Here is a 25,844-nt window from a genome sequence, read left to right as displayed (position 1 = left end):
TTGGGTGAGAGGATTCACTTAAACAGAACGAAATTGGTGCAGTATGTCGGACAGCGCAACAAGAGGTATACCGAAACATAGGTAGAGTAAAAGACAGAGGCTAATCAGTCACTTTGTGATACGGCAAATTAATTTGGAGATGTCCACGTTTCTGCTTAACGAGGGTACACATTTCTCAGGGATCGGGATATATTCGAGGGATTATTGGGCAATGTCGATCACCAGATAGGATTGCTACCTGTTTGCACAGTTTACAGAATAAATGGTAAAAGGAAATTAAATTACAGAAAGTTTCGAACAGTACAACTGGAAGCAGAACAACCACCGAAACTGTCCAATATCGTCGGTTGACATTGGTCCCATGGTATATGTTTCAGTAACAAAATGGGGAGGTGTACTGACTGCATCGATGTATCTACAACTGGAAATTGTGTATTGCTGCTGCAGAATAAACCTACAGTCTTGGTGTCTGAGGCATAAATGGTGTATGTGACAAATCTTAAAACAAAGTTGATGGTGTTAGGACAGCAACCAGCCACAAGTTTACTTTCAGTTCCTTTATTCAAAGGGTACCGTTACCGGTTTCGAATCGTTGTGATTCACCCTCAGACGGTTTAAACGCTTTCTTTATGAGATGCGGCGTGTTTTTTACAGATTAATTGTCCTAAAATATAAATAATACATAATTATACACACGCCACACACAGATGGTTGCGTTACAGATTTTCGTTGCATGTGACTTATGTGAAACGTCGGTTTGGAGTGTTTGTTTTCATAACATTCGTCCAACAGATGTGAATACATTCCCATTGCATTCTTATTGTCGCACACGTAAATTGTTCTCACTGAACACTTTAGATTCGTCACAGAAGATTTCTAGCACGCACCACATGTTTTGATATATACAAAGAGCTTAGCTTACAAACATATGAGTTTCAAAGATGCTATGATATATCGTAAGATTTGACAATGATGTCCTATGTTTGGAAAGGATCATATATTCATTTACGCAACTGTAATGCCTTTTACACTAATACAGAGAGAGTAAATTTTTGAGTTGATATTGTTAAATTACTTGCCGGCCGCGGTGGCCGTGCGGTTCTGGTGCTGCAGTCCGGAACCGCGGGACTGCTACGGTCGCAGGTTCGAATCCTGCCTCGGGCATGGGTGTGTGTGATGTCCTTAGGTTAGTTAGGTTTAAGTAGTTCTAAGTTCTAGGGGACTTATGACCTAAGATGTTGAGTCCCATAGTGCTCAGAGCCATTTGAACCTCATTGTTAAATTAATTATAAAATTTTTTAAAATATTTACATATATAGTCCTGTATAGGTAAAATAGTATATTATTTAATGAGAATTATAGTAACATAAATTTGCTACTTGATCTGCAGATAGGCGTACTAATATATGTATATATAAAAAAAACTTTATAGTTAATTTAACAATATCAATTCAAAAAATCAATGTCTCTGTACTAGTGTAAAAGGCATTACAGTTGCGTAAATGAATATATGATCCTTTCCAAATATAGGACATCTTGTCAAATGTTACGATATATCATAGCATCTTTGATACTCGTATGTTTGTAAGCTCTTTGTATGTATCAAAACATGTGGTGCGTGCTAGAAATCTTCTCAGTGATGAATATCAATTGATGATGACTTGCTAAGAAGTCGAAAGCGGTAATGAAATCATTTGTATGAGCCGAGGCTGAAATACAATACAACGGTTTCCTTAGAAGATAATCACTGCTTTCCTCTTGGACAGTCTGCCCAGTGTGTCTACTGTAACATCCCGGGACAAGGCAAGTGGGCTCGGTGCCTTAACAGGGGCACTTGCCGCAACACGCTGGCGCAGCATTGCGCCGTGGCACCTGCTGGGCGCCACAGTCCCCCTGCCGGTCAGTTCCTCCCGACACTGTGGCCTGCCAGAGGGTTCACCAGCAGCAATGATGGGCAGTAGGTCGAACTGAGGCCCTCCCAGCCGCCGTGCTACGGTCCTCTATCAACGGAAGACACCGCCAGCCAGGCGACGGACCGGGGTTCGGTCCCCGGACTTCTACGCTGCCGTCACTCGCCACGGTTGGCACAGGCTGCCAGCAGAGCTAGTCGGCCGCATCAGCTCCTGACGTAGCACGGCCGAGAATGTTTACCGCACAAGGTCGCGCCGCGCCTGGGTTGGGCTGGGCGTAGCAGCTGCAGGCGTCTTCACGGCAACGTTTCGCTGCCGAGGTCTGTAGGTCGATGCCCACCTGGAGGTATGAACATTCCCCTTTTAATCTGTCCATGCTGCCTGTTAGCGCGGCAGGCAACCTGCCGCACTATCAGCAGAACGGTCAGGCTGCTTTACCAGCATCAAAAGCCTGGCTATGCCCAACCCAGTCGGGATGAAATAGTCTTGCTTTCCTGCCCGTCTTTCCACTGTGGTACGCTGCGTAGCAGCTCTTCCCGTACGCTTTCATTATGGTGTTATGTGTAGGGTTCGAAATTTAATGAAATACCTGAGTATCACAAGACAACAATCAATTATACAGGGTGCTCCACAATTCATGTTACATATTTCTAGAGGTTGTAGACGGGACTTAGTAGATCAAGTTTTATATTACGAACCCATATCAGAAAGCGTCATCCAACGACGCTACATGGCGTCAAACCCATAGGCGTAGGCGATTTATACGCAGGGTGATTCTCTGATGATGTTACAAACTTTCAAGAACGATGGGGACAGATAAATGTATCACAATGAGGTAAGGGTCCCTAATTCGCAAGTGAAAGAGTCGAAAGTTACAAGCGCAAATGTGCTGGGACTCTGACAGTGGAATTCATGTATCGGTACTGTTGTTGCTAAGAATGTAGGGTATTCAGATTTCAGAGGTGGTAGTATGCACCAAAACAAAACAAAATATTTTGTAATCACGGCCCCAAAATGCATACCTGAGGCACTACGAGAATTTGTTCATCTTAGCTAGTGTGTAACACGTCACCTCTATTGAACAAGTGCTCATAGCTCATAAAGTATCCATTTTAGAGCTCATGTTTACCAGACTTTTTTCCTTGTTTTTGTCCATAGTACCACCTCTGAAAGTTGACTATCTTACAGTCTTAGCAACAACAGCACTGGTAAATGTATTCCACTGTCAGAGGTATCAGAACGGTTTTCACTTATAACCTTCGCCTGGTTTGTTTTTGTACAGGGGCTCCTGCCTCAAATTGATAAGTCTACCCTTCTCCATCACCCTAGAAGGTTTGCAACATCATGATGGAGTCATTCTGTATAAACACACATTTACGGACGCCAGCGCCTGTAACTTCGACGTTCTATAGCGACGTTGGATGACGTTTCCGGACATGGGTTCCTGTGTAACACTTGATCTCCTAAGTCCCATCTACACACTTTAGAAGTGTGTAAAATGAATTGTGAAACACTTTGTATATTCATTTTGGGCCACCGTTAGGCCAGAAATGGTCGATTTTATTTCTCCGCCAGCCGAGGTGGCCGAGCGGTTCTAGGCGCTACAGTCTTGAACTGCGCGACCGCTACGGTCGCAGGTTCGAATCCTGCCTCGGGCATGGATGTGTGTGATGTACTTAGGTTAGTTAGGTTTAAGTAGTTCTAAGTTCTAGGGGACTGATGACCTTATAAGTTAAGTCCCGTAGTGCTCAGAGCCATTTGAACCATTTATTTCTCCTTTTTATCCTTTTCTGCGTATTTCGGCCTTAATTATTTATTTATTTCGGTATGACCGGTTTTCTCTGCACCTTCACCCTCCTTCGGCTAGCACTGACTGTTCTCAGTTCGAACCGTCATCAGTTCACCTCTGATACATGTTTTTCTGTGGGGGAAATAAGGTTTTGAAAATCTACTTTCCCTAACCTTACTGTTTCCCAGTAAAATATGATCCATGCTATACCAATCTTAATTACATTTTCCAGGATTTGTATTGTGGGCTCGCTGAATTCATTCTAAAGTCCCCAAATGCATTTTAGCAAACACGAAGTGCATTTTTCAAATTACGTTAATCTAAAAAGTGCAGGTCTGAAAGAAGAAGCTTTTCTTTCATACTAAGCTTTATTCGCCCTACGTTGCATCCCACCACAAGTTGATTTTTAATGTCCACTGAACCATATTTTTTTCCTATTTCAATCAATGTTTTCCCTAAATTTAAAAAGCCTGTGTACAGCCAAATGGCCCACGTCCTTAGCATACATTTCCATACACTTGTCAGTACTAAGTGTTTACGCTCATTCAAAATATTATGGAATGAGGAAACTGCTGCTCAAATTTTCAAATATGTCGTAACATGCTCGGGGTTCCCGAATAAATGTTTAGTAACTTTTTACAGAATTTGCGTTGCGAAAGATCTAACGGTTTATTTGAAGACGCCTCATAAACACACGACAAGTTTTGCCCTGCTGAACTTGTACTATGTTTCGTGACTGGTATATATTCCTCAATTCTTCATTTCCCCTCCATCTGCTTTGAATCTGGTTTGTTCATTTTGATACTGCCACCGTTATGATAACTGAGCCTCAGTGAAACTAACTAGGTGGCCGGGCGGTTCTAGGCGCTACAGTCTGGAACCGCGCGACCGCGACGGTCGCAGGTTCGAATCCTGCCTCGGGCATGGATGTGTGTGATGTCCTTAGGTTACTTAGGTTTAAGTAGTTCTAAGTTCTAGGGGACTGATGACCTAAGAAGTTAAGTCCCATAGTGCTCAGAGCCATTTGAACCATTTTGAAACTAACTACGCAAACATATACCTGGGATCGTCGCGTTGAATTCATAGCGGAACCTGTTATCAGCTTCAGCAGACTGAACGACTGCCGTGAAGCTTGCCAGGCTTGCGGAATAGAGGTCTGCGAGGCCCACGAGAGAGACAGGCCGTGGCGCTTACGTCGCAGCACGTGAGATTGCAGGTCTTAAGAGTGCCAGCAGCCGTCTACTGCGGGGTGCAGGTAACTATTTCAAATTTAATAATTATGGACTGCATGTTTAAATGCATACAAGTTTTCGATAGCGCATGACAAAGTTAAGACCTTTAGTGGGCGGGTGTTGCACGAAGCCGAGAGTTCACGAAGTGTGGCGGACTAGCCGATTAGTGTGACGTCACAAGTTCGTTTATCTCGATGGCCCCAAGAAGTCAGCATATCACTTTTATGCTCGCTCGTATAGCACTTATTTCCACGTAATTTCATCAGGTGTCAATACAGCCGCTTTGGACTGAGGGGACAACCGCACTCCACTTCCTTGACGCTCGAATTGCCCAGCCGTCTACTAAACGTCCCCAAGCGCCACTCAGTCGTCCGCTGTAGGACTATGGAGCATTAACGCGAAGGAGCGCGTGAAAGCGAAACATGATTCGAAATAATATTTCCTGAGTGGGAAAGGCGGTGGTTGTGTCAATGTTTGGGAGAATTTTCGTTACCGACTGATAAGAACTTACATCTGAAGGCATATATCTGCAGAACAGGACAGAGCGCATTTTCAGAGGCATTAGTAATTTCAGTGAAAGCTACAGTAATCGTAAAGGTGCGTAGAAATGTATGCCAGACACCTTCGACCATTTACATTAACATTAGGTGAAGCATTTCGCACTTTATATGAGCTTGTAAATGTAGGTTTAGACTTGGGACGCGTAGACGATTCCAGCATTTTGCTTCATCCTATGATGGTAGCACGAAACACTGAAAGGCAAGACGACTTAGTACGAGCTAGTATGACGTCCAGCATTGTGCAGGTCATAGGCGTGAATCCGTGTGGATGTACAGCGGATATAGGGACCTAAAGATGTCGGAAAATGTGTCGCCTATCTAGCACTGCACATTATGCTTATGAAGATTAGGCACTGCGAAATATGGTATTGGTGGCAACTCACTTTCCTGAGTAGAAAAAATATGGGGAATTTATTAAGAGCTAAATCGAGGAAACGTTATTCAACTTGTTAGGAGTTATTCCCCAATATTTCATTTGCCACTGACGATGACACTAATGTAGGAAGGGCATTGCAATCCTTTCAGAATTATGCATGCACTACACATGTTTTGAACACAGTCCTGAAACACGTGTTGGATGAAGTTTATTTGATAAAGGGGCTTGGAGTGATTTATTCCACGACTTAGCAGTAAAGATAGTATTCGTTTCATGAAGAGAACTAGTGGCATGAATTCGGTGCAGACAAGCTTGAAATAACGAACGGAGACTTTAGAATGCTACACCGTGTAGAAAGGCAGTACGACAAAATCATTGAACTGCTTTGGGAGAGAGGAATCTCTGAAAAACTTACTGTTTACGACAACAACACTGCAAAAGACCTCGTGACATTTTAGACCCTTTCAAAGATGCAATAGGAATGTTGGAAGGCGGGAAGTATCCAAACAATTCAGTTTGTTTCTTTATGGCTACACAAACTGAAAAATCATTGTAATACAGGGCCCGAAGACATAGAAATTACTGTAGACACGCTGCGTGTTCAGCAGATGAAAATTGCGCTTAATTACAAAACGACGGTTTCAGTGTCATAGGTATTTTGGAGTATAGTACAGCGGTCGTATTGTCGTCTGTCACCCGCATCTCGTGGTCGTGCGGTAGCGTTCTCGCTTCCCACGCCCGGGTTCCCGGGTTCGATTCCCGGCGGGGTCAGGGATTTTCTCTGCCTCGTGATGGCTGGGTGTTGTGTGCTGTCCTTAGGTTAGTTAGGTTTAAGTAGTTCTAGGGGACTGATGACCATAGATGTTAAGTCCCATAGTGCTCAGAGCCATTTGAACCATTTTGTCGTCTGTAAACTACATAAACTACGAGTGCTGAAACATCGCTGTCTCCGTCTTGCAGATGAGAATGTCGAAATTCCGACGTTGCACAGAATAGTAACAATTCTGTGACCGCCCTTCCGATTATGGAAGTGATGTCTGCTTCTGATAGAGATAAGACGTTAAATGCTGTGGGTCAAATGAGTGATGAAATATCAGTTTCTGCTAAGGTGAAACAAAATTATAACGTCGCAGTGATAGCTTACTCTGTTTTTGTTATATCTGTAAATATTTTTGTTGTGACTGTTGAGGGAATGTCTACCGCTCTCGGCAGCCAAAAAAATTAAATCCTTGGTTTTTGAGTGACTCACTCTCCCTAAGACAAATATCTGTTTTAGAGGTGAAAGCGTAAAAGTAAGCTCTTTTCCAAACTATCAAATTCAGCGAGAAGAATGTTCTGTGTTCCAGCCTCAAATGTCTATAGTGAAAGAAATTTCAGCGTATTTTGTGAGGGGAGAAGCAAACTTGATACGAAATGGATCGATTCATTGTAAAGGCGCCAACAGGGAATAATTTGGTGACAATTTTGTTCTGTTAGGTTTCTAATTTGTTACGTGTTCATGTTCACATACGTACATTTGAATCAATAAAACGGATGGTGTTACAAAAAACAGAAACATCATTCTTCATTAGGAGACCAACACAAGTTGATAGTTACATAGTCTTCCTGTGAAACTCCAAAATGTATCCAAATTTTCGTTTTTGCATAAAGCACACCATTTCCTCTTATGGAACATAACGGTGTCGCTTCAACCACTACCATTCGGGAATATACGTCTGCAGAATAATAAAGTGAAATGAGTGTAAGTCCAGTAGCTGGTGGGATTTCGTCAGGAGCGACACCAACCTACAGACACACAGAGATGCTACTAAAACGGTCACAAGAGCGGAGCAGCGAGCGCGTCAGACCTTGCGGCCTCTGGCTTGCTCTGTCCATGCCGCCTAGTTCGGCCACAGCCTGCCCGCTTCGAGCGTTCGTACTCGGGCAAGCCATGCCAGAGCACGGTGGGCTACAGTGAATATGAGCGGGCGAAACGACCTGTTTGCGGACTTCTACAGCGGAAACCCAAATTTGTCTGCTTTAGCCACTGTACTTCAGTACACACGTACTTTTGCGTTTTCGTTAGGGCAGGTTGAGTTGCTTTAATGGTTGCAGTGGAGATAGGGGCAGGCAACTGGGAGGAGAATTTGTACACTTCTCTACCCACATTACATTTCATGCCAAGGGATTCTACTTTCACTGAACAGCTTTTAACTCACACCAGCTCACTGTCTTCCACCAGGGCATACCCATACCCTCTACATTGTGTAAACCGAAGAGCATCTCTATGTGCACTTGTCAGCTCTACGTTACTTCGTGAGAAGACGGGGATCAGAGATGCTGAAAACCATCTGTCCGTTGTTTACCGACCTTAACACTCCCCATGAACCTTGCCGTTGGTGGGGAGGCTTGCGTGCCTCAGCGACACAGATAGCCATACCGTAGGTGCAACCACAATGGAGGGGTATCTGTTGAGAGGCAAGACAAACGTGTGCTTCCTGAAGAGGGGCAGCAGCCTTTTCAGTAGTTGCAGGGGCAACAGTCTGGATGAATGACTGATCTGGCCTTGTGACACTAACCAAAACGGCCTTGCTGTGCTGGTACTGCAAACGGATAAAAGTAGGTGGAAACTAAAGCCCAAATTTTTCCCGAGGGCATGCAGCTTTACTGTATGGTTAAATGATGATGGCCTCCTCTTGGGTAAAATATTCTGGAGGTAAATAGTCCCCCATTCGGATCTCCGGGAGGGGACTACTCAGGAGGACATTGTTATCAGGAGAAAGAAAACTGGCAACGGATCGGAGCCTGGAATGTCAGGTCCCTTAATCGGGCAGGTAGGTTAGAAAATTTAAAAATGGAAATGGATAGGTTAAAGTTAGATATAGCGGGAATTAGTGAAGTTTGGTGGCGGGAGGAACAAGACTTCTGGACACTTGAAAACAGGATTATAAAGACAAAATCAAATAGGGGTAAAGCAGGAGTAGGTTTAATAATGAATAGATAATAGGAATGCGGGTAAGCTACTACGAACATCTTAGTGCACGCATTATTGTGGCCAAGATAGATACGAAGCCCACGACTACCACAGTAGTACAAGTTTATATGCCAATTAGCTCCGCAGATGACGAAGAGCTTGATGAAATGTAGGGTGAGAAGGAAACTTAGCAGGTGAATATGGATTGGGAGGAAGAAATGAAAGAGGAAGCCACGTGGTAGAATTTTGCATAGCTAACACTTCGTTCAAGAATCATGAAAGAAGGTTGTACACATGGAAGAAGCCTGGAGATACTAGAAGGTATCAGATAGATTATATAATGGTAAGACAGGGATTCAGGAACCAGGTTTTAAATTGTAAGACATTTCCAGGGGCAGATGTCGACTCTTACCACAATCTGTTGGTTATGAACTGTAGATTAAAACTGAAGAAACTGCAAAAAGGTGGGAATTTAACGAGATGGGACCTGGATAAACTGAAAGAACCAGAGGTTGTAGAGAGCTTTAGGGAGAACATTAGGGAACGATTGACAAGAATGGGAGAAAGAAATGCAGTAGAAGAAGAACGGATACCTTTGAGAGACGAAATAGTGAAGTTAGCAGAGGATCAAGCAGGTAAAAAGACGAGGGCTAATATAAATCCTTGGGTAACAGAAGAGATATTGAATTTAATTGATGAAAGGAGAAAATATAAAAATGCAGTAAATAAAGCAGGCAAAAAGGAATACAAACGTCTCAAAAATGAGATCGACAGGAAGTGCAAAATGGCTAAGCAGGGATGGCTAGAGGACAAATGTAAGGATGTAGAGGCGCATATCACTAGGGGTAGGATAGATACCGCCTACAGAAAAAGAGACCTTTGGAGAAAAGAGAACCACTTGCATGAATATCAAGAGATCAGATGGAAACCCAGTTCTAAGCAAAGAACGGAAAGCAGAAATGTGGAAGTAGTATATAGAGGGACTATACAAGGGCGATGTTATTGAGAACAATATTATAGAAATGGAAGAGAATGTAGATGAAGAGGAAATAGGAGATATGATACTGCGTGAAGAGCTTGACAGAGCACTGAAAGACCTGAGTCGAAACAAGGCCCTGGGAGTAGACAACATACCATTAGAACTACTGACAGCCAGGCCTAACAAAACTCTACCATCTGGTGGGCAAGATGGATGAGACAGACGGAATACCCTCAGACTTCAAGAAGAATATAATGATTCCAATCCCAAGGAAAGCAAGTGTTGATAGATGTTAAAATTATCGAACTATCAGTTTAATAACTCACGGCTGCAAAATACTAACACGAATTCTTTACAGACGAATGGAAAAACTGGTAGAGGTCGACCTCGGGGAAGATCAGTTTGGATTCCGTAGAAATATTGGAACACATGAGGCAATATTGACCCTACGACTTACCTTAGAAGATAGATTAAGGAAAGGCAAACCTACGTTTCTAGCATTTGTAGACTTAGAGAAAGCTTTTGACAATATTGACGGAGATACTCTCTTTCAATTTCTGAAGGTGGCATCGGTAAAATACAGGGAGTGAATGGCTATTTACAAATTGTACAGAAAGCAGATGGCAGTTATAAGAGTCGAGGGACATGAAAGGGAAGCAGTGGTTGGAAGGGAGTGAGACAGGTTTGCAGCCTATCCCAGATGTTATTCAATCTGTATATTGAGCAAGCAGTAAAGGAAACAAAAGAAAAATTCGGAGTAGAAATTAAAATACATGCAGAAGAAATAAAAACTTTGAGGTTCGCCGATGACATTGTAATTCTGTCACAGACAGCAAAGGAACTGGAAGAGCAGTCTTGAAAGGAGGATATAAGATGAACATCAACAAAAGCAAAACAAGGATAATGGATGTAGTCGAATTAAATCGGGTGATGCTGCGGGAATTAGATTAGGAAATGTGACGCTTAAAGTAGTAAACGAGTTTTGCTATTTGGGGAGCAAAATAACTGATGATGGTCGAAGTAGAGAGGATATAAAATGTAGACTGGCAAGGAAAGCGTTTCTGAAGAAATTTGTTAACATCGAGTTTTGATTTAAGTCTCAGGAAATTGTTTCTGAAAGAATTTGTGTGGAGTGTAGTCATGTATGGAAGTGAAACATGGACGATAAATAGTTTAGACAAGAAGAGAATAGAAACTTTCGATATGTGGTGCTACAGAAGAATGCTGAGGATTATATGGGTAGATCACATAACTAATGAGGAGGTATTCAACAGAATTGGAGAGAAGAGAAATTCGTGGCACAACTTGACTAGAAGAAGGGATAAGTTGGTAGGGGATATTCCGAGGCATCAAGGGATCACCACTTTAGCATCTGAGGGCAGCGTGGAGGGTAAAAATCGCAGACAGAGACCTAGAGATGAATACACTAAACAGATTCAGAAGGATTTAGGTTGCAGTAGGTACTGGGAGATGAAGAACTTTGGATAGGATAGAGTAGCATTGAGAGCTGCATCAAACCAGTCTCTGGACTGAAGACCACAACAACAACAAACTCAAAATGATAAAACTGATGGGTTACTTCGTGTTCAGAACCTGTGTCGCAGTGGTTGGCCACAGTCTGTAACAGCAACAAGCAGCTGCTGATGCAAGGACTGCTCCAGGGAGAGCAACATAGCGCAATGTTTACCAGAAAGAATCGGGAGAGGTGGTGCGATCCGGAATGTAGGGAACTCTCACTATGGAGGTAATTTTGACTAGAAGTGCGTGTGGCAAAAGTATCAGCTGAGACCGCGATGTCACTGACAAGTGATCAAAATAATACTTGCAACTGTAAAGATCCACAGTATACACTTTTCATTAGAGACAACTGTGCATTTTATGGAATGACACTCATTTGGAACAGTTGTTGTTAAGCGACTGATTATAAGTATGACTGAACACACTAATGGAGAAACATCTAGTCCTTTGTTCGGTCCGGGCACGAATAAGTAACAAATGGATTTATTATCAAGAAAGGAAATGATAGAATACACCGTATATCACATTTTCCTGCGGAGAACTGCCTTCGATAACCTCAGTCGCGAATCCCTTTGGACATTCTAAAACAAAAGGATTTGTCGTCTTAGAACATAGAGGTAGAAAGAAAGTAGGTACTTGTGAATTAGTCTCTTACACCTTGAGTCTGGTTCAGCCACTGTTCAGCCCTAGCACCAACATAAAGAAAATTTGTTCGTTACAGGCAGAAGTGCTCAATCAGATGGGCCGGGCGAAGGCACAGCACATATGACATCAGATCACGTGCTTGGAAACATGTACACTCACTGGCCATCATAAACAAAAAGACTAACTGTGAAGGAGAGATGCGGGTCACGCTATACCGGTACAGTTTTGGTCAGAGTAATTACGAAATCGTAGGTGAATAGAGATTGGGTCATGGATGAAATTAAATTTTTCGGTTGATATCTCTTGATTGAGATAAACTGCGTTTTACTTAATTGTATACGTAGATAATACCCGAAGCAATTGCAATTGATAAGGGATGACTCCCAATTGGGGTTAAAAGTATTGCCTTTCGCTTGGTAGAACTGGAAAATAACAGAGCAGTTGCAGAATTAAAAGTTTATTCACCCCTTGCCCTGTTTTCAAAAAATTGCAATGCGTCTTCTTCAGAAGTAAAACAGACCCGCTTTTACAATTTCCAAATTAATTTCCATAGAATTTGGATGCGACTTCCGACATTCTAAAGCATTTTCTTTTTTCCCATACAGATAATGCGAAGCGGAGCAAGATCTGTGAACTCTGATGTGAAACAGAGCGACTGCTACAATATTTGCCCTCAGAGCGCAGCTCTGCTGCACAGCGCCACGTCTAGATACATTTAAACGCTAACGGCGGACTCTGAAATAATCGCACCGAGAAAAAAGGAAGATAAGCTGAGAACTTACAACTCACGTTATTTTGTAGGTCGGAGTGAAATTAAATTTTGTAAGTCTTTTATGAATCTTTTATACTAACTTACTACCTGGACTCTTAAAGTATTTTTAAAAAATTCAGAACTTTCAGGAAAAGAAAAATGAAATAGTTTTAATCTTTAGCCACGAAAACAAATTTTATGCCAGAATTAGTATTTTAAGGTGCAATAATTTTTTTTCATTTAATTTGAATCTCTGTTCAAATACTGTAGAGCAAACAAACTGAAATCTACACGGTATTTCTAGCTCAGTGCACTAGTACAAAAACAAATATTTGTTACAGCAGCCACTTACAGTAAGTACATGTGGACTGTTCCGAGAACAAGAATTCACTGCAGTTGTAATTATAAATTTCCTGTATTTCGATAAAGGCATGTACATTACCCGGGATTCGGGACACTAACCCACCTTCAGCGTACTACAAAACGTTTAAAGTCTTTAATTTTTCTGCATGACTAGTACGGTTTTGCTGTACGCAGTTAAGTAACACCCGATTATTGAATAAGTGTTCTGAAATCCGGGTAGTGTGCACGCCTTATGACACCCATCCCAAAAGTTCAGTGCATGAATAAGTACTGAAAAAGTGGGCTCATAATTCCAACTTCTTTGTAATTTTCATTCGATTTAGTATTCACAGAAACAGTGTTGAACACCTGTGAAGTTTCATTTAGTTCCCTTCTGGGTTCTGTCAGGCGTGTGGAAAATACTCACAAGGAGAAGGGGCAAGGTGACTGGAAATTTTATAAGACACCAGAGAGTATCTTGCATAGTGCTAGAAGGATCTGTATTGAGTCAACACTGTATGGGAAGCCATAGGTTGGAATACATTCAACAAATTATTGAGAGCGTAGGGTTCTAGAATGCTGCTCCTTATGTCCATTGAAAAATCATTTGTTGATAATTAATTGTGTTATTTTCGACTAGTCATATAGCTATGTAAATGCGTAGTTGAACAGTACGATAAACAGAAATGTTAAAAAACAATTCTAAACTGAATGGTGGAATAATCAAAAATTGTATTTCTCATCTTCCCCATGAATGTATTCGTGGCTACAAACTACTTCTTCTGTAGGAGATAATGTAAAGATCCAGGTTTGTCGACCATTATTGAAGACACTTTTCACATATTCATCCTTTTTTTCATCCAGGCAGGATAAAACAATGAAATTTATGCATTAGCTTTCTGCAGCTCGCTAAAGAGAGTCTACTGATCACTGTACTCAATGAACAAGTCCGTAAAACATTCCGAATGCATTTTCATTACAAATAACAGTTTCCAACACAAAAAGTTTTACTTGGCGAGCCGGCCGGGGTGGCCAAGCTGTTAAAGGCGCTACAGTCTGGAATCGCGCGACCGCTACGGTCGCAGGTTCGAATCCTGCCTCGGGCATGGATGTGTGTGCTGTCCTTAGGTTGGTTAGGTTTAAGTAGTTCTAAGTTCTAGGGGACTGATGACCTTAGAAGTTAAGTCCCATAGTGCTCAGAGCCATTTGAACCATTTTTTTTTTTTTTACTTGGCGCACATTCCGTCCACAGGACAAAGAATGAAAACTTCGCATGTAGACAAAGACTGCACCACTCAAGTCCATGACACACGCTGACTACTTTTAGCACATATGATAGACGATATGTTACAGCATGAAGTTCTACATTATACTAGAACCAGCAACTATTAAAATTAAGTTTTGTCTTTTGTAAATAGTTTTTTCCACACATGAGCGAATAGTTACTAAGAAAACACTCCTCTTAGAATTAATAAAATTTACAGAAAAAAATAATTGTGTATTATTGCACATAATTTTGAAACAGAGTCTTGTAAAAATTACGGGTACGGCACATCGACAAAATAACAACAAACATTTTATATTTTCCTTCATGTGAGTGGTCCTCTACGAAAAATTGAGCTCCATTCCGATTAATTATAACAGTGGTTGATTTAATGCATAATAAAGTGTTATGATTTCTGAAATCACTAGGAAATTCAATTTTTCGAGATCAGCAGTATCATGAATGTGCCGAGTATACTTTGGTATTCACCATGGACAACGCAGTGGCCGATGGCCTTCGGTTAACGAACGAGAGCAGCGGCGTGTGCGTAGATTGTCAGTGCTAACAGACAAGGAATACTGTGTTAAATAACTGAATAAATCAATGTGGGACATACAATGAACATATCCATTAGGACAGTGCGACGAAATTTGGCGCTAATGGGCTATGGCAGCATACGATCGACGCAAGTGCCTTGCTAACAACACGGCGTCGCCTCTCCTGAGCTCGTGACTGTATCGGTTGGACCCTAGACGACCGGAAAACCGTGGCTAGTCAAATTCAAATGGCTCTAAGCACTATGGGACTCAACATCTGAGGTCATCAGTCCCCTAGACTTAGAACTACTTAAACCTAACTAACCTAAGGACATCACACACATCCATGCTCGAGGCAGAATTCGAACCTGCGACCGACCGTAGCAGCAGCGCGGTTCCTGACTGAAGTAGCAACAGTGCGGTTCCTGACTGAAGCGCCTACAACCACTCGGCCACAGTGGCCAGCGTGGCTGGTTAGATGAGTCCCGATTTCAGTTGGTAAGAGCAGATGGTAGGCTTCACATGTGGCTCAGACCCCACAAAACCATGGACCCAAGTTTTCAACAATGCACTGTATGGCATACGCTAACTTCTTCCTTATTCATCGGATGAAGAAACCACGTCGTGGCAGGTATTTAGGAATGCAAAGGTGGTACTCGCGGTGCAAGTTATTACGCGAACACCCGAAATGCAGACTTCTTTGTGAAGAAGTCCGCCAAATCGTCGATCGTTTGGAAAAATATGTCGCTTTGATGGGGGAATATGTAGAGAAGGGCTCACGCTATCGCCAAGTTTCAAGGTTACAGTTTTTTCTCGAGGTTATAATGAAAACGTTATGAGGGTCTCTCGTACAGTATATTGTGGACTACGCATGTGTAGAGACACTATCACGGAATAACTCCTTCTATAAGAAGTTTCAGTAGTCAGTTGGTGACAGCAGCACGTGTCGAGGCACTGACCTTTGCGGAAGCTGCCGGCAGAGTGAGTGTGACTGGTAATGGTGGCCTGGCTGTGGCTGGAGGCGAGCCGGCTGCGCAGGCTGCCGCTGCAGACGGCGCGCACCCGCGGCTGGTGCGCCATCGCTGGGGGCGGCGGGGGCGGCGGCGGGGGCGGCCAGGGGCAGCCGCGCTCCGCCAGCGAGTCCGGCGAGTCCGGGGGCGACGGGCCCTCAGCCGCCCCCACCAGCATGGCGGCGCCGACGAGGGGGCCCTCACGACGCGGGACCCGTCATCGCGCCTGCAACACGCCGATGCACAGCGGTCAGCTGTCGCCGCATCTGCAATTAGTCACTGTCTCTCTGTCTACATAGTATTCTGTGTTACGTAACCAGTTGGAATATACCGGGTGATCAAAAAGTCAGTATAAATTTGAAAACTTAATAAACCACGGAATAATGTAGATAGAGAGGTAAAAATTTACACACATGCTTGTAATAACATGGGGTTTTATTAGAACCAAAAAAATACAAAAGTTCAAAAAATGTCCGACAGATGGCGCTTCATCTGATCAGAATAGCAATACTAGCATAACAAAGTAAGACAAAGCAAAGATGATGTTCTTTACAGGAAATGCTAAATATGTCCACCATCATTCCTCAACGATAGCTGTAGTCGAGGAATAATGTTGCGAACAGCATTGTATAGCATGTCCGGAGTTATGGTGAGGCATTGGCGTCGGATGTTGTCTTTCAGCATCCCTAAATATGTCGGTCGATCACGAAACACTTGCGACTGCACGTAACCCAAAGCCAATAATCGCACGGACTGATGTCTGGGGACCTGGGAGGCCAAGCGTGACGAAAGTGGCGGCTGAGCACACGATCATCACCAAACGACGCGCGCAAGAGATCTTCCACTCGTGTAGCAATATGGGGTGGTGCGCCATCCTGTATAAACATCGTACGTTCCAGCAGCTGTTTATCAGCCAGGCTGGGGATGATGCAATTCTGTAACATATCGGCATACCTCTCACCCGTCACGGTAGCTGTTATAAAACCAGAATCACGCATTTTCTCGAAGAAAACAGGCCCGATAACGGTAGATGTGGTAAATCCAACCCATACCGTGACTTTCTCGTCGTGCAGTGGAGTTTCCACGACAGTTATAGGATTTTCGGTAGCCCAAATTCTGCAGTTGTGGGCGTTGACAGACCCTCGGAGCGTGAAATGTGCTTCGACGGTCCACAACACGTTACTCAACCAATCGTCATCTTCCGCCATCTTTTGAAGCGCCCACACCGCAAATGCCCTCCGCTTCACTAAATCGCCAGGTAACGGTTCATGATACCGATAGATTTTGTACGGATAGCATCGGAGGGTACGCCTAAGTGCCATCCAAACAGTAGTGTATGGAATGCCGGTGCGACGTGCGACTGCACGAACGCTGACTTCCCCGTGCATAGACGAACCCGCTACAGTCTCCATTCCTTCCTGAACTGTCTCACCAGCAATACGCCTTGTGCTCGGTCGGCCACTACGGTGTCTATCGTCTAAACAACCCGTGGCTTCGAACTTCGAAATCATTCTCGCGACAGCTGCACTTTTCAGCGGACCCTTACCCGTTCGAATCCCCTTCCTATGGCGATAGGATCGTAACGCTGAACTAGCAGATTCCCCATTCTGATAATACAACTTCACTAAAAGCGCCTCTTCAGGTAACGTCAACATGCTGCGACTGCTGGCGCATCTGATTCTCTCTCTCATTACAGCGCCTTTTATACACGATTGTCATGCGCAGTCACTGACGTTTTGCTGTCCGGCGCCATCCGTCGGACATTTTGTGAACTTTTTTTTTTCTTGGTTCTAATAAAATCCCATGTCATTCCAAGCATATGTGTCAATTTTTACCTCTCTATCTACATTATTCCGTGGTTTATTTAAGTTTATTTAACTTTTTGATCACCCGGCATTAAGTTGCTATGGGTTTATTTATCTGTGGTCATTTTTCATCTGCAGCTTCCTGTTGATATTTGAGTTTACATATGATCGTTTTGTCGTTTGCAGTTAATGATTGGAGTACCAGGTAGATAAATCGGTACATTTCCGATATATTCCTCTGTATGAGTTCAATAGAGGGGTGGCAACAGCGGAGGCAGCCAGAAACATTTGCGTCATGTATGGAGATAATAGCGCTGGACGGAATATGGCAACAAAATGGATTTCTCGTCTTAAGGAGGATCGTTTTGACAATATTGACCCTCCACGCTGAGAAAGACCTTCGGGGTTTGATGAAGTGCATTTAAACACATTAACCCACAATGATCCATGTCAGTGTACTCAAGACCTGCCAGATGTAATGAACTATGATCATCCAACCATCGTACGACACCAGCACGCAATAGGGAAGGTTTGAATGGTTCAAATGGTTCAAATGGCTCTGAGCATTATGGGACTCAACTGCTGTGGTCATAAGTCCCCTAGAACTTAGAACTACTTAAACCTAACTAACCTAAGGACAGCACACAACACCCAGCCATCACGAGGCAGAGAAAATCCCTGACCCCGCCGGGAATCGAACCGGGAAGGTTTGAAAATCGGGCGTATGCTCTAAACTAAAATCACAAAAATCAGCGGGTGGTCACATGTGCAGCTCTGCTTGCTCGACGTCAGTTGGGTCGTGAACAATTCCTGCGATTCCACTCGTGGTGGCGAGAAATGATGTCTTTATTTTAACATAAGGTAAAGAAAGTAACGGTTGAGCCTAAACTAACCAGCAGCTCCCAGTACAAAGACCTGTGTGGATCCCCTACAGCTGGTGGAAGAGTGACGGCGTGATGTTCTACGAATTGCTTCTCCGAGGTCTAATCATCACCGCCGAAATTTATTGACAACAACTGAGACGCCTTGCAGACACAAGCCCAGAACAACGACTAGAAGACTGTGTGATGTGAAGCTACTCCCCCATAACTTTCGCAGGCATTCTGCTAGACTCACAACAAACACAACAATGGAGCTGAGCTGGGAAGTCATTCTACAAGCACCTTATTCACCTGATTTTACGCTCTCAAATTTTCTCTTTTTGCTCTCTCTATCGAACAGTTTTCAAGGAACTTTCTTTCCGGATGAAACTGTGCTTCGATCATGGCTCGGTGTGTTCATCGCCTCAAAGCCAAATGATTTCTACAGACATGCAATCGAAAAGTTACCCCTGCGTTGGAAGACTGTTGTAAAAAGTGTAGGATAATCACTCCTTATGCAAGGTTCTTGTCAGTACAAGGCTTGCCTACTGATGATGAATGGTTCATTTGGAAACCGCAACATAACATTCCCAGAGGATGAATACTGTCGATCATCGCTCCCCTTCGGACTTGGAGAATTATCAGAACATTGACATTACCGACGTGGTGGGATCATAGCGACGGACTGCACAGACTGTAGGGCAATGACTGTTGAAAGAGTGGTGAGATGCACTCAGGACAATAGTATGGCAAGAGCAGTAGACACAGGTCCTTCCATAAGAACGACACCACGAAATTATTGTTGCACTGTTCTACTGGCTCTGACAGATGACAGCTGAAATACGGGCTGACCTTATAGAAAGTCACAACGAACCGTTGCGTATCGGGGTTGAGATCTCTAGTTGCTATGTGTCGTTTACAACCAACACCATACGACAGACAACAGAGTCTTGCACGGCATGGTACTGGAGTCAATTGGACACTGAGTGACATTCTGTCATGTTCAGTTTCTTTCCTAGGCACTAGATTGCCAAACTGGCAAAAGATCATAGGAAACAACAATTGTCGAGACCCCACCCTTCCCACTCCAGCATTCACAGTGTGAGGAGCTGTTCGATATGGAGAACAGGACTGATTTGGTAAATATGGAAGGGAGGCTGAATGACTTCACTCTTACTAGTATGTGGCAAGGGTGATAACCTCTTTTGTCATACCCTTAAAGATCAGGACAACAAATGGCATATTCCACTAGGACAATGCAAACCCCATACAGCAGATGACACAACAAACGCTTAAGGAATGTATGGACCCCAGAATGTCCAGACCGACACCGCAATTTGTTACAGATGGAGAATGTATGGAATGAGAGATGACGTATATTTTCATACCAGCCTGCTGCCAGAAAAATTCAGGAATTGTTACAGCGCGTGTTTGAGGCAGGACAATAAATTCCTCAAGATCACATTCGGAGGCTGTTTCATGCCACAACGGATAGAAGTGCGTGTTCTTGCCTGTGGGGATTATACCTTCCACTGATGTAAGAGACGGATATCGTTTCTGAATAAAATCGAGGTTTCGTAACTAATTACGTTCTTGTGATTAACAGCTCTAAGAATTCCGGTAAATATCGGATTGGTGTCTCACGAGGCATCATTTTCTATTTCCATCAGTTTACCCGGGTTGTTTTAATTTTGTCATCCATCTGTTTCTGTGTTGTATATATATATATTAGGGGAAACACTGATAACTACGCAACACGTGAAATTGTGAACACTATTATTTCAATCAGAAGAATCTTTGAATTGAATATTTCAAATTTTCTCTTAGTAATTGTATTTTCATGAAACTTTAATTGTTCATTTATGAAAACTACGTGTAGGATTTCAAAACTTATGCTCAATAAATAATTATATACTTTGCAACACCACAAAGTTTATTAATTTTTGTTAAGGAATATAACTGCTTTTCCGTCCAGTTAAACTGGTTACTCAGATTTATCATAGCACTTGCGATAGGACCCTGTCTAGGTAAACGACTAAGGATAAAATACTGTAGCTCAACACAAAGTTCACAGAACACAAACATAATACTGAAAACGAAACCACATAAGTGGTCTGTGCAGTTATACACTACTCAGCTGATAATTTTAGATGAAGGTGGTTGCAGTGTCGATCTCCTGTGCTATTCATAAAAGGCAGAAAATGCATCCATGCCGTCTTCCTTTGTAACAAGCTCTGAAAATTCACTTCTTAACGTTGGATTTTCGTAGTGCTGAGCTAACCAAAGTATGCTGTGAATGATAAGCAGAATAACTTCCCCATCCGAGGCTATATTATATAATCTTGCAGTTCTTCTCGCCTCTTTGAGTTCACAAGATGCGCACCCTTTGCCCGCTAGCCAGACGCTAACCCACGCCAAGCAGAAGCCCTGCAGTTCGACCGCCAGATCCACTTTTCTATTCCCTCCTAGCCAGTTCCGTTTCAGAGGGACTTCCTTTCAAGTTTTACCTGATTACGAACCTACTGTCCCTATGCATGAACCACTATTACAAGTTAAGTATTACGGTGCATTACTTTTGAAATTATATCCATCGATTAATTACAATTATATAAATTATCTCAAATAACGAATAAAATATTTACATCGATGTTACGTCAAAGAGCTTGATTACACGAAGTCACATTAAGTGAAAGGAGACAAACAACTTAGATAAGACCATTACAGGTAATATCGATAAGAGCGTTATACGTCGCGACTTCTCTACTCACAACAGCACATCCGCAAACAGCCTGATGGTTTTTCAGACAGCCAGGGGCAGAGCGACTCTGATTGGAATTTTAATGCAGACGCAGGACGACAGGCTGCTATTACGGAGTGATTCATGATGGCGACGGGACGTCAATGAACGTGTCGCGGCGTGAGGTGTAAGATCCCCGCGGATGAGTTATAAACATCGTTCTAATCACAGCGTTTGAGCAACACTCGCATAAGAAAATTCCTCTGTCCCATTGATTCAGCGATACATTGTATCTCGTGAAAAACGACCCCATCCTCTATTCACTCGTATAATAACAATAAGCATGATTATCACTTGCGGCGCCGACGCCACTTTTGGTATTCACTTATGGCTGAGTCATCTTTCCTTTAAAGGATTGGGGATACGCTGCCTTGGAGAAAACATAGGGGCTTCAAGGTACTTAGCGGCAGCCACGTCATGTACATAAGAAAAACATCAAGCATTTTATCATATTTATTTAACATGTTTTGTTGTGTCACAGGGGATGTATTTTCAGTTAGGTGGTCACTTTTGGATGTAGGGTCTAGAAGGTTGTTCGGTGTGAGACAAAAAGCAGGGGACACAAAAGGTGTGTTATTATTCCAGAAAACGCAGCTAAGAGCCATGGTAAGCTAGATTGATACCTAGTCTGATGCACATCATTTGATACCTGTTCTGATGCAGATCATTTCCTCTGTATTCGGGAGTTTTGTCGGTATATTGGTCTCAAGACGGAAATCACGTAAGTGGAATAAAGAATAAAAGGTTTAAGAAATTAGACTGTGATTTTGTTCAAAAATGGTTCAAATGGCTCTGAGCACTATGGGACTTAACATCTGAGGTCATCAGTCCCCTGGAACTTAGAACTACTTAAACCTAACTAACCTAAGGACATCACACACATCCACGCCCGAGGCAGGATTCGAACCTGCGACCGTAGCGGTCACGCGGTTCCAAACTGAAGCGCCTAGAACCGCACGGCCACACCGGCCGGCCTGTGATTTTGATAAAGGTCTGGAAACATTCTATTTATACACTCCTTCTATGGTCCAGAAAACCGGAGAGCGCGAAAGGCTGGTGACAGGCTCCTTAAAACAGGCGATTTCACAATAATGGGAAAAAAATCTGTAACTGATGACCAAATTACGTCCTCGGAAACAGAAATTTATATGGACTGTTCCTTACTCACTCACAAGAACTTTGTATTTACTCACCGTACAATGAGTAGCTACAGACGCCTGAGGGAAATGTGTAAACCTGGGGAGAGACGATAATGAATTGCAATAAAGGAACTGTCAGTTGCAGCACCATGACGGAATTGGTCATTTATATTGAATTTGAGAATGTGTAACGGCGTCGGTACGTAGGTGACGCTAGAGCTATGCTATTGGAGTCTTTACACAGTTCAACGATATGCAAGGTTCAGCACAGGTTTGCCGACATTCGACAGATGAGGTGAAGTAGCTCTAAAACTTAGTTGCGATGCCTGTGAGTGCATCAGCGATAGAAAGTTATCCACTTCAGAATAGGTTTATCAACATACATAGTCACGTTATGTTGTTATTGCAATCGATTTCAGTCATATACACGACAGCTCAGGAAAGCACACTGCCATTTTAAGAACTCTTAAAGAGACCAAGCAAATCACTGATGTACCACATGTCTTCGACGACTTACTCTTGACAAATTGTGGGTTTGCTATAGTATGATCCTACGACACGCCCAAAAGACACTGGTTCAGAGTAAGAGGATAATTTGTCTGTGTGAGAGGAAATTGTCACATTGGTCTGTAGCAGAACGAGTTGCCTGAAATGTGTACTGCAACAGTGGTCACAGACGCATATTCGAAGGCATTGTACAAAACCGACAGTCAGGACAACAGAACGTCTGCACTGCTGCATCTTAGCATGTCCTAAACAGCACAGGAGGAGTGGCACTTTACCATAACTGCTATCGTACATCGAAAAACAAAGTAAAAGAACCATTCAGACCTAATTTTTTTTAAAAAAAACAATGCGTAGATAAAACTGACGCATAATTTTTCGAATTGTGTCGCTCAAGTGATAGAAATCACTGAAGACTTAAAACAGCTGTTGACAGGCAGTTTGTAATAGAACTCATGTAATGAATTCAGAAACCGAACACAAAAGTAATAAGATGCCGAAAAAAGGGAAACAATAAATACCTCAACATTTAAATCAAGGATTTTTCAGTAGATGAAGTATTACTCTACACCAGTAGAAATGAAGTTACGTGGAATGTATGGAAGATAGGACAGCCAAAATTAGCTGGCCTGTTGTGGGATTCACTAGCGTCGAAGTCGATAAAAGAATTAGTAATTAATTTGTTAAGCTGGATGTTTTGTGGTGAGTAATGTCCAGACATCGATCGTAGATGTGGACACCCGTAATAATAAACAAATCCATCAAAATGTGATAGAATGAAAAATGAGTATTTCAGTGTTTATATTATGGATCCTAAAATTTTATTTCCGAGATATACGCTTTTCTTGGCTGTTTACGAGATCCTTTGAAAACATGTTACGACGTTTCCAGTGAACTCTTTCCCAGTAAAAATCGAGAACTGTGGCAAGTGTGAAGGCCATATTGCATGTATCGCACAGGTATCGCCACATCGCATGATGTGGCAAAGGTGGTGTAACGGCTGTCGGCAATCACTGTCTCCATATTTAGCTCAGTTTCCAACTCTTAATGCGAAATTTTTCACTGGAAATTTTAATTCGGTTTATATAATTATCTCATCTTTCTGAAGGTCCTTAATGTTATTGCGAAGCACAAACTTCAGATTCAAATTCCACACGTTCTCCAATACGTCTGTGTGTGAACAGAGTTAGCCTGTTATCGTTTACTGAAATGATTCTTTCTATATGTTATGAAACGCCCTGTATGTTGATGTATGCTATCTAAGTACTCCTGCCGGCCTTGGTGGCCGAGCGGTTCTAGACGCTCAGTCCGGAACCGCGCGACTGCTACGGTCGCAGGTTCGAATCCTGCCTCGGGCATGGATATGTGCGTTGTCCTTAGGTTAGTTAGGTTTAAGAAGTTCTAAGTTCTAGGGGACTGATGACCACAAATGTTCAGTCCCATAGTGCTCAGAACCATTTGAACCATAAGTACTCCAGCAATACATATCAACTTCCCTTTGTTTTGCAATAGACTCAGTGACTCAATGACACCCGTAGATGTTCGCCACTAAGTCAAGGAACTGGACAGAAAGAAAGCTACTCAAGATTCCGGGCTTTCCGTTATCAGTCTATCGATGTCGCATTAGCAGATATTACTCGTTGGAGTAAGTGACAAGAATCACATTCGTGGATGTTCACCGTGCTATAGTTGTCAATAAAATCAAATTAACCAAGAAGTTTTTTCGGCGGGTTTGTGCCATAAAACCTCTGTAAAACGCTTCCCTTGCGTCTGGTCAACCCGTCCGCATATCCGCGAGTGTTAACGTGACCACTTTTGGGACGGGATGTATGGTGGCCACAGATCGAATTCGTCCAGAAGGTTAATGAGGATGGGTCGTTGTGCTGGTCAGCTTGCATATGGTGTTTAGGAGGTTCGGCACAGCCCATTGGATGAATAATTGGCTGGTTCCCATGATCCGTCTCAGATACACGCTATACAACATACAGAACGATTTCTCACACTTGCACACAGAATTTACTTTACACGCAGCAGGCTGGGTTACACTGCTTCTGTCCTGGGGAGCGAATAGCAGACTGAAGATCTTTGCTGTTTATATGTTTATATGTTAATCATCTCTCTTCTTGCTACCGTAAAAATTTATAAGCACTCAGCCACACTTGATTTAGAGTTTCGTCTATTCAGCTGTCAGGCAGTTTTCCGATCTCAACTTCAGAAATTCATTTAATGTTGTCATCGTCGTCGTTGTTGGTAATGATGACCATCATCGCGCTGATAACCGCGCAGTTGAACGCCCCACAAACCAAACCAAACATCATGATCATGATCATGATATATCATCAATCAAAGGACTGAACTCATTTAGCTGTCCACTCTATTTCTACCTCTGTTCGGTTCCGTACCTCTTGATTCAGATGAATTACTCATAATCACTGAAACATGCTGCAAAACCTTCTATTCCCTTCTTCTCTGAATCATGGATGCCCCAGGTTTCAGTTCTATGTAAGTATACAGTCAAGACAAATGATTTCAGGAAAAGCTTTCCGATGTTTAAATTTCTGTTGGATTTTGAAATATTTCTATTTTTCATTAATACTTTTCTCGCCGATGTCAGTCTGAATTTCATTTTGTCTATAGTTCATCCATTGTCAGTTATTTTGCTGCCAATTTACCAAAATATGTTAACTACTTTCAGAGCTTCATATCCTAAAATGAGTCCCTCTGCACTGCATGCATAATTTGGCTACCCTCCATTCCCTTTGTTTACTTTTGTTGAAATTCATTTGACAACCTCTTTTCGAGATACTTCCCATTCCGTTCAACTAATCTTTCAAGTCTTTGGTTCTCCCTAAGAGAATTATAATGTCGAAAAGT

At 42.7% G+C, this 25,844-nt stretch overlaps 1 protein-coding gene across 1 annotated transcript in view; it reads right to left on the bottom strand.

Moving 5' to 3' along the window:
• LOC124775196 (monocarboxylate transporter 12-like) overlaps positions 1 to 15,905 on the bottom strand; it is a 592,169-nt gene extending 576,264 nt beyond the window's left edge. The window contains exon 1 of the mRNA XM_047250035.1: positions 15,815 to 15,905. The gene's annotated coding sequence lies outside the window, so the exon portion shown is untranslated. The remainder of the gene's footprint in view (positions 1 to 15,814) is intronic.
• Positions 15,906 to 25,844: the final 9,939 nt, after the last annotated feature.

This window comes from Schistocerca piceifrons, chromosome 2 (genome assembly GCF_021461385.2).
Source record: "Schistocerca piceifrons isolate TAMUIC-IGC-003096 chromosome 2, iqSchPice1.1, whole genome shotgun sequence".
Classification (NCBI taxonomy): domain Eukaryota; kingdom Metazoa; phylum Arthropoda; class Insecta; order Orthoptera; family Acrididae; genus Schistocerca; species Schistocerca piceifrons.
Note: the sequence above shows the minus strand (reverse complement) of the source record. Positions and strands in the feature narration are given on the sequence as shown.